This window comes from Nicotiana tabacum, chromosome 10 (genome assembly GCF_000715075.1).
Source record: "Nicotiana tabacum cultivar K326 chromosome 10, ASM71507v2, whole genome shotgun sequence".
NCBI lineage: Eukaryota > Viridiplantae > Streptophyta > Magnoliopsida > Solanales > Solanaceae > Nicotiana > Nicotiana tabacum.
Window position 1 is genome coordinate 105221919 of NC_134089.1, and position 16675 is coordinate 105238593.

Sequence of the window (16675 nt, forward strand, 5' to 3'; positions counted from 1 at the left end):
ATCGTTATTATTGCCTCCGGAAGCTCTGCTCTTGGGATCAATATTTTCTGTTGTCTTATCTCGATTTCAACGCTTAGTCTTACATTCTTATTTAATTTATTTATTATTTTGGGGTCAAATCGATTCACTTGACTATAAACCACGTATAAATTCAATTGTACCATTTTGCTGGTAAACATTAATGCTAACTTCAAAACTCTTTTTTCCTAACTTCAATCAAATATTGTCCAAAGGCCTGCTAATTTCGCCAGAAACTTTTGAATAGAGCTACAAAGTTGCCTATTACAAATTAATGTTTGGTGTTTAGTAATGACTTACAATTTATCCTTGTTTGAAAATAAGGGACTTCACTCAAACTATCCATATGCTGAAAGAGGAGGCACCAGATATATGTCAAGAACGTTAAGCCGGAGTATATGATTTGTTATAATGTTACTAATACAATATATCCTATATATATTTTAACAAAAGAGCACTAGTTGATCAGAAACCTTGACTTCCTTAGTTCCTTGAGAAAAATGAAATAATTTGATTCTATTGCTTCCCTCGAAAATGTAGAGAGATAATCAAATAAAACCAAATGGAAGAAATAACTGATACAGTTATGAATGATGAAGAAGCAAACCAACTACTACGCATCATAAACAAGCCAAAGGAAGAGATAAATGGAAAAGACAACTTCAAAGAAAAATTGATCTCTTCTGACAACACCAACACACCTATGGACTTTGAATGCAAGTCCTTCAACAAAGTATCTCTTGCTAATGAAAACACAAATCCATGAAATCGCTCAAATTTCATTCCCATTTTAGCACAATATAAAAAAAGACTATATCAACCATGGAAGCAATCCATTATCATTAAGCTGCTAGGGAGATGGTTAGGATATATCAAGCTAAAGGAAAAAATACATGGACTATGGAGATCATCGGAAGCTCTAAATCTAATATATCTGGATAATGATTTCTATCTTATAAAATTTATTTCACAAGAAAATTACAATAAAGCTCTGGAATAGAGTCCATGATTAATTGGTTCATAATATTTATCGACAAGACAATGGGAACCAAAATTCAACCCCTATGAGGCAAAACCACTCATCGCCACAATATGGATACGACTGCAAGACTTACCAACTGATTTTTATGACATCACAATCCTAACAGGGATTGGTCAGATGCTAGGAACACTTCTAAAAATTGCTACCTTCGTAATTCCCAAGCTAGCAGAGGTCGATTGCGAACCCCTGTTCACAATTGTACCTATAGGCCAAACTCTACCAACATCAGTGTTATTGGGCATCCATCTCCAACGAATATATTATGAAGACACAAACCCACTATGCACTCTGTGTGTGGATGCTTATAGTATAAACAAAATTAATGTACAATAAAAAGGGACCACAAGCAACCACACCTTAATGGAGAAAGAACACAACAAGGCATACTAGAAGGGCCTTAGAAAATAGTGGTATACCCAAAGAGAAAAGGAAAAGAGCAACACGACACTCAGCAAGCAATCCCAGTACTAGTCGTCAACCCCAACACTGAAAGAGGAAATAACAAAAATGATGCAAGCGAGGAAGACGAAAAAAACACCAAACGCCAACACTAGTCCCACCAACATCATCAAAAAATGTGAAGAACATAGCTCAACAGTCAAAAAAGATGGGGAAAATCAAACCATCAAAGTAGAAATCATATCTATCAGTGCATTAAAAGCACAACAGGTGCCTGCAACTCCAAATCTACCTCTGTCCGATTTGGATTCAGAGCACTCAAACGCTGGTCGGTCAAATCCCATCAACCCCCATCAAAATGATGACCCCCTACCACTGTATATACTTACACCCTCATCCCACCTCCACTATATCACCACCACTTCAAACCATCTCACTCCACAACCCAAAGCAGAAATCTCTCAAATCCCTAACCAGAAAAATGCCTCACTCACCTCTGAGAAACAATGCACGCCGGAGCTACGGGGAACCCAACATGAGAATTTTAGGGAACGATGCTCGTTACCAGCAGACACTATTACCAAATCATCACCTCCTTCGAAAAACACACCCAAATCCACTATGTCACTCAAACTTTTTACCTTCAAGCCCCATTTGTTCCGATGGGGTACAACTACCTCTTGAGCGGATATTACCACCCCTACCAATTTTCACTGACCTACGAAAATAATCTCCACCTACATCACTAGCAGTACTACAACCAAATACTTCAAGCACCACTACTACAACCACAGGAAGAAGTCCCCCCTCAAAACCTTCCACGACACTGGAACTATGATTTTATGATACAACAAATGATGTTGATGAAGAACATGGCCACTCTATACCACTATGTCTCCCAAGGGCTACATTCCAACATGAGGATGCAACACGTGTACCAACTACTGCAAGTACAAGTAATTATTGCCCTAGAACTCAACAACTAGATTTTAGACATGCAAGCAGCGGCGACCACCCAATAGGAAACATACCCACCTCCGCGATGGAATATACTCCCACCACCCAACTCATGGAGCTCATCACCAACTACGATTCCCCAGCACGCTTCGCCAGAACCACATGAGGAAGAACAGGTTGTACCATTCTTACCACAGTTTCTCCTAGAGGAGTTACAATATCTAGAAACTCCAACACCACCACCGGGGACATCGGACATTGTCCCCTTTCAATAAAGCATCCTCGATCAACTTCTCCAGAACATCACAATAATAGAGCCTTTGACCCTCACCCTGCCCCAAAACTTATAAAAAAATTCATCATCAGTGTTCCATCGCTAATTATGAAGATGGGTATAAACATGAGGATCTACTCCATATATCTCTTATCTTACTCCATTGTGATTGTTTCAACTACCAGCAAGCAAGCACCACCACCAGAAGACACCAACTTCTAGCAAATGTCTCTTGATCTGAACCCCTAAGAGATCGACAACCCAAAGCATCCCTTTAATGGAGATACTCTTATGGAACTGTAGAGGAGCCAATGGAGCTAATTTTTGGAGGAACCTCATAGCAGTCCTCTCATGGAATAACCCCACTATGGTCTGTCTCACTGAGACAAAAATGAAGGAACCAGCCCACGAGGCACTAATGCTGGAGTTGGGGTTCACTAACATGCTCCATGTAGATGTTATTGGTTATTCAGGTGGAATAATTATGTTGTGGAGGGAACATGAAATTTATCAGGCAAAACCCATTGCTGTCATCAATAAGGAGATATATGCAAATGTCCAGGTAAGTCTATCAAGCTAACCTTAGATTCTTTCAATGGTTTATGCTAGTACTAGGTTTAATAATAGAAAAATATTGTGAGATAATTTAGAGAAGCTTTTTGCATCCCATACACAGGCCTGGATCCTGTGTGAGGACTTTAATGAAATTACTTATGTCGCTGATAAATTCGGTGAAAATCCCATAAATAATAATCGTGCAAATGCACTACTAACTTGCCTCCAAAATATCAACATAGTTGATTTGGGCTTTACGATTCCAAATTTACATGGTCAAACCAAAGGACTGCTTCTATGCAAACCCCTTATGGCTTAGTCTACACTCCAACTTCACAATCACACACCTCCCTCGAACCCACTCAGACCATTATCCAATTTTGTTATCCCTTTCCCAAACAGCCAGACCTAACAATTTATTTAGGCTAGAAACTATGTGGTTTAGCCACCTGTATTTTAACAATATTGTTAACCACCACTGGCACCATTCCTCTATATACCATAATACTCTAAAAAAATTTACAAACCATGTCAAGGAATGGAAGAAATCTACTTTTGGCAATATATTCCACAGAAAAAAGTCATAGTAGCAAGACTAGCAGGTCTTCAAAAAAAGAATGGACAATATAACCAAATCGTACTTTCACCAAAACCTAGAAAATAACCTTTGTGGCCAATATAATTTAGTCCTAAAGAATGAAGAAGATTTTTGGAAGCTAAAATCTCACGTGCAATGGCTAAATGAGGGCAACGTGAACACTAAGTTCTTCCATATTTCTACTATCCAACAGAGAAGACGTAATAGGATACTAGGCTTAAATGATTCTGTAGGTAACTGGACCTACAATCACAAAGAAATCAATTTAATAATCTTAAATCACTACAATGCTATTTACTCAACTGAGATTACATATAGCAATAATACAACCACGAATGCTATGAGTACACTCTATCAGAAGAGGACAAGGCCCAACTATCAAGCCCATTTCTGAAATAAAAATCAATCGGGCAATTAAATCCTTCAAACCTCTTAAAGCCCCTGGGCTGGATGGGCTACATCTAATATTTTCTTTTAAAAACAATAGAATTCCACCAGGTGCACTATCATTTAAATTTGCAAAGATGCTTTTGAATCTTCAGCTATCCCAAGTGAGATAAATACCACATTTATCATGCTCATCCCAAAAGTAAGAACCCTGAGCACATTTTTTCTTAATATAGACCAATAACCTCTGCAACAGTATTTATAAAATCATAGCGAAGATTATTGTTAATATGATTCGCCCATTCCTCAAACACCTAATTAGTCTCAATCAGTGCAGTTTCCTTCCGGGCAGAAGGGCCGTTGATAATGCAATCATAGTGCAAGAAGTAATCCACTCTTTCAAATGCATGTCCAGTCGTATGGGCAACATGATGCTTAAAATAGATCTAGAAAAAGCATTTGACGGACTCGAATCATCCTTCATTCGCAAATCACTTCACAACTTAGGCTTCCCTACCAACCTTATTAACCTAATCATGAATTGTATCTCCTCCTCCTCCTCCTCCTCCTCCTCCTCCTCCATTGCCATCGTGATAAATGGAAAACCCACAAAATTCTTTGAACCATCAAGAGGAACACTCCAAGGAGATCCCCTCTCTCCATAAATTTTCACATATGTATGCAGTCCTTATCCCACCAAATTGACCAAGCTACAGGCAACGGTGACTGGATGCTAGTCAAGATTAGCAGATCCGGAACACCCATCTCACACCTGCTTTTTGCGGGCGACCTTATATTATTCTCACGTATTGACCTACAAAACCCCCATTACTATTATAAATATATTCAATTCATGACACCTCTAGTCAGGGAAAAAAATAAACTTCTCAAAATCCAAATTATTCTTCTCCAAAAATGTTCCCATCACCACACAAGATTGTTTAACTAGTGCTATAAATATCGACAAGTCTACAAATTTTGGTAAATACCTTGATTTTAACCTAACAAACCACTCCCCCAAAGGCAAGGAGTACCAATTCATCATCGATAAAATGAACAACAAACTTTAAGGCTAGAAAGCAAACTCTTGAACCACCCTCAAACACTCAGTCCTGGCCACCATCCCTAACTACTCCATGCAAAACAATATGCTACCAACCTCCACTAGGAATCACATATACCGTATCTAATAAAATTTTCTTTAGGGATCAACTCTGAAAAAAAAGAAAAGTTCACCTTGCTAACTGGGAGACTGTAGCCACACCAAAATCACTTGGGGGACTAGACTATATAAAACAACTAACAAAAATCATGCAATGCTAGCAGGGTTACTTTGGCACATCCATAGGAGTGCAAACTCCTTGTGGGTAAAAATTCTTCAAGCAAAATATGTTCAGCATAGACGAGCAGGAACATACCAGGCCAAGTCATCTGATTCATATATATGAAAAAGTATGACCGAAGCTAATGACCTCTTCCAAGCAGGATTCTCTTGAAAGATAGGGGATGGAACAAACATTAACCTATGGAATTACAATTGTCTTCCAAATCATAACAGTCTGCGCAATACGTTCCAGGGGCCCCTATACCACATGGAGGAACAATTAACAGTAACATCCGTTATATCTAATCATTCGTGGTTTCTTGATAGATTATCCTTGTCCTTACACCCTGATACAATTGAACAAATTAACCACATTTACATCCCAATTTCAACCAACAAACCCGACCAGTCATTCTGGAACCAAACATCCCTTGGCAATTTTACTACCACGTCAACCTATTTGCTCTAACTCCAGATCACTAACCAACTTTCATCGCCTGCCCCTACAAATAACTCTTGGCTTTTGCATTTCAAGTTTTTGAATAAAGTAAAATTTTTCTTATGGCTACTTGTACACCACAAACTCCCTGCTAGGGATTTTCTATACAAAGAAACATCCTCCAATCAGATTTTTGCCAATTCTACCGAAATATTATGGAAGACACAAACCACATCTTCTGTGTATGTAAACACTCTTGCCATTTATGACCTTTGTTCAAATTACGCATACCTCAAGCACACAACCTTGCTAATTAGCTGAAGGATAGGTGCAAAAATAATACTACCATCCATATACCAAATGCCTCATTTAAAACCCCATACTCCACCCTACTGCCTTTCATCTTCTGGAACATTTGGATTAACAGGAACTCAAACCTCTTCAACTATATTTCAATCACTTCATGCCACACAAAAAATCATGTTGCAAGTACCAGAATTCATATCACTCACTCTGATTAAAATAACCTCAAAACCCCAGTATGCAAGTACCAATAAAATAGTTACCACCACCTATGAGTCTTTACAAGCTAAACATTGATGGTTCTTATGATCCAAATAACCAAACCAGTAGTACTGGGGGACTCATCAGAGACCACGATGGTTCATGGGTCGTGGGTGTTGATAACTAATTTTTTCCTATATATTTTTAGTATGCAAAATACTCTCAAAATAACATGTATGTGCATATATAAGTATGTCTCAATGTTTTATTATTTTTCTCTTGATTTTTAAAAGATTTTTAAATCAATTTATTGCCTTATTTTGTCAAAAACAAACCCCAGTAATTATCCCCAAAATTATCATTTTGGGTGATTCATTTATTGAATTCTCATATTTATATTAAAATATAGCTAGCATAATTTTTGCATATTTCTTACAAATTTATTTAGTATTTTTAAAGCTAAATTGCATATAATTTCAATATTGGCCTCTTTCAAGATTTAATTGTAATTATATTTATAAAATCGACTCCAGTATTTTTAATTTTAAATTATGTATTATTAATCATTTTAATGCCTTTAATTTATTTCCAAAAATTATTTTACTATTTTTTATAAAATAAATAAGGAAAAAAATGGTCATTTCAATTTTAGCCAGATTTGACACCCCAATTAAACCCAATTTCAAATCCAATTAACCAGCCCAAATCTTAAATCTACCCGACCTACGACTCTTTAAAATAACCTGCCCGGATTCCCCTTCAATCCAGGCTGTTGATCAAAATGATCAACGACCACCCTTAACCCCTTCCTTTTTTAACCCGACCTAACCCCTAAACCTAATCATTTCCCTTCTGTAGCCGCCCTTGAATCCCCCCTTTCTCCTAGTTCTCTCTCAATCTCCCCTCAAACCCTAGCTGCCTCCCTCTGCTTCCACCCTAAAATCATCGGAATCCATGGCTTCCAAGGCCACTAAAGTCCTATACCGGCCTCTTATAACTCATACACGCCTGGTTACTATAATTTCAAGGCCTGACCCTGAAGAAGCTTGGCCCAGACTTTGTTCGATTCGAGTTCTATGGCCGTCTCCGACCTTGCTCCGGCCAGCCATGGCTATTCGAGCCTGATCTCGACTTCTCCTGCTTAGATCAATGAATTTCCAAGCCTTTATCACCATCTGGGTTCTTCTGAAACCCTAACTTTTAAGGTTCTTCTGATTTCTTTAGATCTGTTCTAGATTCGTGTTTTTCCTAAACTTTCAAACGCTTTCTCAAAGTTTCTTTCAAAACTCTACTTTCAAAACCTTTATCTTTTCCGATTTATGGTTTTGGCAAGATATTTAAAAGTCTCTTTGATCTTTAGCATGTTCTACTGTGTTTCTTATGTTGTTCTTCTATTATATTTCTTATGTTGATTCTTCTACTATATTTCTTTATGTTAAAGTCTTAAGTTCTTTCTTAGGGTTTCTGATTTTATTTTCTTTGTTGATATTTTTGCCTGATTCTCTTGTCTTTCACCTCTACACTCGATTGATGGCAAAAACCCTAAGATTTGGGGTTCATTTGAGTTCTGATACTATGTGCTATATGATTTGTTTGTTCCTCATCTCCGAACTTGTTTGGTTTCAAAACCCTAATTTCTTTAGACCTATTTGAGTTTCTGAAGTTGTTTCATCTGTTGCTCGACTAAATTTCAAAATCTTTTGTTTCTTTATATGATTCTGAATCCCTGCTAAACTCTTCTAAGGTCTTTCTACTGGACCCTTTGCATGTTATTTGATACTTTCTCCCTTCTCCATTGCTGAGTTACTGAAACTGACCTATGTGACTACCATGTTCCTATAGTCCACTGCTTACTGATTTTGCAATTGCATGACACTTTTCTTTATCCTAAATTCAGCCTGGCAAGCCTAATACTTGTGTGCTCTTTATATATGCTGAGCTTCTCCTCTAAAATGACTTTCAATTTTTGACTAATTTCAGACCTCCTTGTGTAAGTCTGATTGATTCTTTCCTTATTTTACTAATTTCCCTGTTTCTTGGTTTGATTTGAAAACTTTTCTTAGCCTTTCTGACTTGGTTTATTCATGAACCAGTAATTTCAAATCTCTGACTCTTTGATTTACTATGTATTGATTGATTCTTTCCTTATTTGTTTAACCGTGTATTTCAGAGATCCTTCCCTTAATTAAACTCCTATGTATTTACCCCTAATTGTCTACTTTGCATAAGGTGCTTATTTGATCTCTTTTCTTAAATGATTTCTGTTCATTACCGTTTAAGTTTGGACTCCTTAATTAAAGGAAGTTCTTCTACTGATTGATTTTAATTGGTACATGGTTATTTTCTTGCCTTATTCTCTGCTTGTTTTCAAACTATAAATACCATGCTCTTTCATTGACACAAACATGAACACTCTTAGTTTTCTGAACTCACACTCATATTCAGAAAGCACTCTCTCTTGTTACTTGTACTGTGGCCTGTTTTCTTTCAAGTACTGCTACTGCTGCATTTTGCTCCTTTGAAACTGGTATGTCCTGATTAAGGTTTTCAGCAACCACAACAATGTGTTTATTTAATTCCTTCACTTGTATGTCTGCCTATTGCTTGTGTTTAGTTCAGAATTTACATTAGCATGCTGTAATTTCCTTCCTATTATTCATCCCAAACCCCCTACCCTAATGTGTTTGATGCTAATGGTTTATTTGAGGCATGGCAGTATTAAGTATTATTGCTTATGGCTCAAACTTCATTCCCTCGGATCATAACCTCCATGTCACTATCATATGTTGTGTGTTCTTGTTGATTTGTAAGCATAACAACATCTCTCTATTGTTGTGCATGCCCAGAACTAGCTAAATGTCTAAACACATGGACTCTTTGCAACTTCCCTATTCCCCTAAACCCCTTTGTGTACTTGTTTGTAGATGTTTTCCTCTCCTTTATCCCCTTAGAACTTTGTCCTTCACTTGCACTCTCTCTTAGACTTTAAGTTCTGCCCCCTCTTTTGTGAGCCTTGCCTTGGGACCCCTTGAGGTCCCTCTGAACTTGGACACTTGAGGGCTGACACTTCCACACTGCACTCATCCTCATTCTGATAATGCAATTTGGGTGTGAGCATTTCCCGGAGTCCCATTGATGCTCTTAGGGAACTTTGACACACTCAGATTGGAGAAAGTCTTTGGATCAATGGTCTTTGAGTTGGGTTTAACTTGTAACTCAGAGAGGAAGTAAGAATCAGGCTTCCTCTAGTTGTACTTTTTTACTTTTCCTGATGTAATTTTATTTATTCTGGTTTGTAATAATTTGTAATAAATATTTGGGGCTGGTTAATGAAAAAGGGTGGGTAACTATGTATGCAAAGGGTAGAAATCATGGCTATAGGATTTTGCATATTTAACTTCACTTAGAAATCATGGCTATATGATTCTGCATATTTAACTTCACTTTAAAATCATGGCTAGAGGATTTTGCATATTCAAATTATATCTAGAAATCATGTCTATAGGATTCTGCATATTCAATTACATCTAGAAATCATGTTTTATAGGATTCTGCATATTTAACTTCATATAGAAATCATGTCTATAGGATTCTGCATATTCAAACTTCACCTAGAGACCATTCCTATAGAAACATTTTAAAACAAATTCTGCATCAAGATACCATGTCTATAAGGTTTTAAAAAATCAGCAACGTATAGAAAGCATGCCTATAGGAGTTTCTAATAAAATCTGATTCACTTCACTCAGTGTTAGATATAAGTTAGTAGTAACAGTTACTATCAACCGGAGGACTTTCAATCAATTCGTTTAAATCCTGCCTCTCTTTTAATAATCCGATTCTATCACTTAGCATGTTCGACGAGTATGCATTCAAACAGTTCATTTAGAGCCTTACTGTTTCATTTCTTTTTGAATCCAGTAGATACCATTCTTATAGGATCCTTGTCCAACACTTAGGCAAGCCTTAGGGTAATAAATATAAACTGAATCTGCTTCTGTTAATAATTACAACCAGTAGGCAGGCCTAATTCAGACTTCTTATCTGAGTTATGTGATAAGCTGAAACTGTCTCAACAATTTCCTCTTACTCGTCTTTAATACCTTTTAAATCAGAACTAAACAGTATGTGTAAGTCATGCTAATTACGTGCTTCTTTGTTTAAGGAGGTATATCTGAGCCTCTGCTTGTTATATGTTTTCCCCAATTTGCAATACGTGTTTTGTATGTTGCCTTAGAGTTTTTTCCTTTGAAACTACAAATAAGCCTAATATCCCTCCTTTTTAGGATTAGTAGACCTAAATGCCTCCGATACTGATAGGATTTGGACGGGTAATAGCATGCAATAAGTAAACGAGACCAATCCGCGCTTTAAATACCTTAACGGGATGGGAAAGGTAGATATGGATATGATAACCACGCGATAATGTCACGTGTAGCCTCTCATTGAGGAGTGATTACCGAGAATTGTGTGGGGTGATCCATATTGTTAATAAACCTAGGACCCCCTTTCCCTTATTTCTTTATTTCTTTTATCGTTTCAACTCCTTCTTTAAAAAATCAGCTTTCTTTGCTCTTTCAAACTTTGTTTGTTTGCAAACCATTATATGAGACCCCCTCTTATTTGAGCCTTATTTGTTTACATGTTAATTTCACCACAAATTCATAATAATTGTCTGCCTGGGAACCACACTAGTGGATTATGATGGGTGCCTAACACCTTCCCTTTGGAATAATTTCAAGCCCATACCCTAATCTCTGGTTATTCAAAATCAAATTCTTTTAGTGTCCTAATGCACCCTAATCATTAGGTGATGACTCTTCAAACGCAAACCCAATTCCCAAAAGGAATGAGTTGTCTCTCCAAATGTCATAAACCTGATTTCGCTCTAGAAAAGGGGGTGCGACAGTGGGTTTTGCACAGAAGGCGACTGCAATATCCGCCCTTCATGCTAAGTTGTTTGCACTACTAGCAAGATTGGAACTCTCATTCACAAAAAAATCTCTTTCCAATTATAGTGAATAGGGGTGGGCATATTTCGGTCGGAACCGAAAAAACCGACCGAACTGAATTTTTTTTTATTTCGGTTTCGGTTATTCGGTTTGTTCGGTCGGTTTCGGTTTAAAATTTTAAAATTTCAGTTTTTCGGTTCGGTTTTCGGTTATTAAGTTTTTTAATTCGGTTAACTGAAAAACCGAATTATTAGTATATATGTTATTTAAGTTATATATAGGCTAAGCCCATAGGTAATAAATTAATACTATTAGGTCTAATCTATCAAAGAATCAACCCAATTAAGTAAGTCTATCAACTTTCCAATCTTAAAGACTTTCCCTCTATTAAAACTTCCATAGCATATGTGATAGATACCGGGAGAATTTCACACAGAGTTGTAATTTACACTATGTTTAAATTTTATAATCCATAATAGTGTGCAAAGTTTAATCTATTTTTTTTCTATAAACACAATATTTCCAACAATTTCGAAGTTTTGAGAAAAATCAACAAATTCACCGGTCGTATTATTACATAGAAGGAGTCCGATATGATAATATTCAAACCGAAAACCGAACCAAAATAACCGAACCGAAATTAGAAAAACCGAACTGAACCGAACTTATTTTAGATCGGTTTCGGTTACTACTTTTACAAAACCGAAAACCGATTAACCGAACCGAATTTCTTCAAACCAAACCGAACCGACCGAATGCCCACCCCTAATAGTGAAAATAGATTCGCAGGTATTATGTCATTTATTTAAGGTTGAACAACATCGATACTCACATCTTCTTAATGATTGCAATTTTCTTTTTAATGCTATTGGATTGGAGGTTATGACTCATATATTTCGAAAAGGCAACTCTGTGGCTGACGGTCTAGCAAATTATGAACGATCCATGCAACCATTAACAACAGAGAGAGACAATATAGTACTCTGGGAATCTCCTCCGGACATTGTTTTACATGATTTCAATAAAGACAGATTGGGGACAATCGCTATGTGATCTACCCCTATGTTATGTAATAACTAAACCTCTTATGCTTTTAATTATAAAGTATTCCTTTCATTAGCAAAAAAAAAGAGCACTAACCAATCAAAAATGGAAGGGAAGTACACTACTAGGAAACTTCCAAAAACCAACCACAACATACCAGCCGAAATCGGTCGGAAGAGGAAATCGATGAAAATCGGTCAAAAAATAAGTAAATTGGTCACAAAAGTCAAGTCAAAAATTTCAAATAAATATACCGACCACCATCGGTCAGAAAATATGGTCCCACAATAAAGAAACACTGCTTTATCTGACACATTTAAAAAATTTGACAGATGTCGACCAAAAAATGGATAATCATTGACCAAAACCTGTAAGACTTGCATATTATCTACTGAAGTTATATTCTTCGAGCTCAACTTCTGAACCTGCTGATCTAGAATAGCCACCGGCTCTATATCATAAGTTAAATCCCCATCTAACTGAACTATGCTGAAGTCCAAAACATGAGATGGATCACCAAAGTACTTCCAAAGCATGGAAACATGAAACATTTGATGAATACCCGATAGACAAGGCGGCAATGCAAGCTTGTAAGCCACCTCTCCAATCCTCTCAAGCACGTCAAAGGGACAATATACCGAGGGCTCAACTTGCCCTTCTTCCCGACCTTATAACACCCTTCATGGGTGAAACTCTAAGTAATACCTTCTCTCCCACCATATAGGCAACATCACGAACCTTCCGACCGTCGTAGCTCTTCTGTCTAGATTGTGTCATGCGAAATCGATCCTGAATTATTTTAACCTTTTCCAAAGCATCCTGAATCAAGTCAGTACCCAATAGCCTAGACTCACCTGGCCCAAACTAACCAACCGGAGACCGACATCGCCTCCTATACAAGGCTTCATACGGAGCCATTTGAATACTCGATTGGTAGTTGTTGTTGTAGTCAAACTCTGCAAGCGGCAAAAACTAATCCCAAGAAGCCCCAAAATCCATGACAAAAGCACGTAGCATATCCTCCAATATCTGAATAGTGCACTCGGACTGTCCGTCCGTCTGAGAGTGGAATGTTGTACTCAACTCAACCCGTGTGCCTAACTCTCACTGCACTGCCCTCCAAAACTGCGATGTGAACTGTGTGCCCCGATTTGAAATAATATATACCGACACACCGTAAATACGAACAATCTCGCAGATATAAATCTCAGCCAACCACTCCGAAGAATAAGTAGTACCAACTAGAATGAAATGTGCGTACTTGGTCAACCGATCCACAATCACCCAAATATCATCAAACTTTCTCGAAGTCCGTGAAAGCCCAACTGCAAAGTCCATGGTGATATACTCCCATTTCTACTCCTAAATCTCAAGCCTCTGATGCTCATACTTCACCTGCTAACAATTCAATCACTGAGCTACAAATACCGCTATATCTTTCTTTATCTTCCTCTACCAATAGTGCTGCCTCAAGTCCTGATACATCTTTGCAACACCCGGATGAATGAAATACTGCGAACTATGGGCCTCCTGAGGAATCAACTCACACAAACCATCCATATTGGGCACACATAGCTGGCCCTGCATCTGTAACACACCATCATCCCCAATAGTAACCTCCTTGGCATCACCATGATGAACCGTGTCCTTAAGGACAAGCAAATGGGGGTCATCACACTGATGCTCTCGGATGTGATCATATAAGGAAGACCGAGAAACCATACAAGCTAGAACCCGACTAGACTCCAATACATCTAAGCTCACGAACTGATTGGCCAAGGCCTGAACATCTTATGCAAGAGATCTCTCACCAACAGAAAAAAATGCAAGGCTACCCATACTTATCGCTTTCCTACTCAAGGCATCGGCCGCCATATTGGCCTTCCCGGGATGATACAAATGGTGATATCATAGTCCTTTAGCAGCTCCAATAATCTCCGCTGCCCAAAATTTGGATTTTTTTGCTTAAACAAGTGCTGGAGACTCCGATGATTAGTAAATACCTTACACGACACACTGTAGATAATGCCTCCAAATCTTCAATGCATGAACGATTGCTGCAAACTCCAAATCATGAATAAGGTAGTTCTTCTCATGAGGCTTCAACTGGCGTTAAGCATAAGCAATCACTCTATTCTTCTACATGAAGATACACCCAATACCAATCCTAGAAGCATCACAATACACTGTATAAGAACCCGATGCCGAAGGCAAAATTAGAACTAGAGTTGTGGTCAAGGCAATCTTGAGCTTCTAAAAGCTCTCCTCACACTCATCCGAACACCTGAATGGAGCACCCTTCTGGGTCAACCTGGTCAAAGGCGCTGCAATGTATGAGAAACCCTCCATGAAGTGATGACAATACTTATGGAACACCACCTGGCTGACGAATCTATCTTCCCAAATAGCAGGATTTCTAATTTGGTCAACACCCCCAACTTGAGGCACACTACCCCCGAGTAACTCCCTATCTCCCTCATCACCTTTAGCACCCTCTCCAGATATTGACGTTGTGGGAGAGGTAGAGTATTCATCCCTACTACCTGCCACTGAGCCCTTAGACGACCCATAAGAAATGTTGATTGAAGCTCGAGCATCGGGGGAAGAGGGATGAGTGTCTCTATGTATGGTGTTCTCCGGATACGGGATGTATAGAGGGACTGAATCTGAAGAGATCTCCTGGGAGGGCTCGTACTCACTCCCCGAGTTGTCAATGGCTCTGTCAGTAGCTTTGATTGCTTTCCTCATGTCCTTTATGTTTTTTCTAGCCTGGGGAGTGAGTTTTACCATCCTTTGCTTCCCTCCCCGAGAGGAATTACCTCGGTCGGGTTGTTTCGAGCCTTTGCCTCTTTGTTTGACCATTATCTGCAGGCATACACATCTAACATGGTTAGTATCAGCACAGGCAGTGAAACAAGTGTTGAAATTGAATTGCAGACAGCAGATTAAATGTTGCAGAACAGAGCACCGCGACCCGCACAAATAGGAGTGCGGCCACACTAGGGGCATCGCGGACCGCGCAAAGGCGATTGCGGTCCGCGTTGGGACAAAGCCCTGAAAAACATCTCTCTGAATCCAACTATCGCGGCCCGCACAAAGTAGCACCGCGACCGCGGTGGGCCAGTGCGAACCGCATAAAGTGCAATGCGGCCGCGCTGGGCAAAGGTTCAATTTCAGTCACTTGGGCACCGTGGTCCGTGCAAAATGGCAATGCGGACCGCGTCTGGCCACCACGGACCGCACAAAGGCGACCGCGGGTTGCGGAGAGTATTTTGCACAGGCACTAAGTTAGGGTTTCATTTTTTTGCACAATTGTTCATGTTAGTTCACCTACTTTGTCCCTACTCATTTGCCCAACCATTATGCATATCCAGTACACCAACCCAGCATTTAAAACTACCCTAAGCTAATAATTAAATAAAGAAGAAGAAACTAACGAGAAGAAAAAGAAGTTATAAGCTAATGGTAATAAAATAAAACAAAATTAATCAAGTAAATGCACAAGGACTGAGTGAAACATTACCAGATGAGAAGATAAAATGTAATTAGTCAATCTTAAGCAAGAATCACTGTTACAAGAGGTTATGAACAGTACTTTTATGTCTCTGAGATTTAAGAGTTCGAAAAGGGTAAATGGTGACCCGTGGGGTCTATTTATAGAAAAGAAATGGGACCCAGCCTTACCAACCAGCGCGGCCGCAAAAAATCGACTGCGGACCACACTGGGCTTTATTCACTTGAAGCTTGAGTAGGCAACCTCCGTGGACCGCATAACAGCAGACCGCGGAGGTCCATTGTGGACCACACTAAATGAAGTGCAGCCGCGGTGCAAACTTCAGAGAGCACCACTTTTGACCATCACCAGTGCAGACCGCACAAAGTGCAATGCAGCCGCACTGGCAATCTTCAGAGACTGTTCAACGTTTTTCAAACTATTTTGCACTACATCAACTAAATCCCTGCAACATCTCACAATCAGTTAGCTCAAAAATCAAACCTACACTACCAAGAAAACACAGAAAAAAACAAAAAGAAAAAAGACATGGGTTGCCTCCCAAGCAGCGCCTGATTTAACGTCGCGGCATGACGCATGTTACCAGCACATCACTTTAGATGGAAAAGTACCACCACGTGGCTATCATCAAATTTCCTAAGATAATGCTTGACCCGATGTCCATTGAC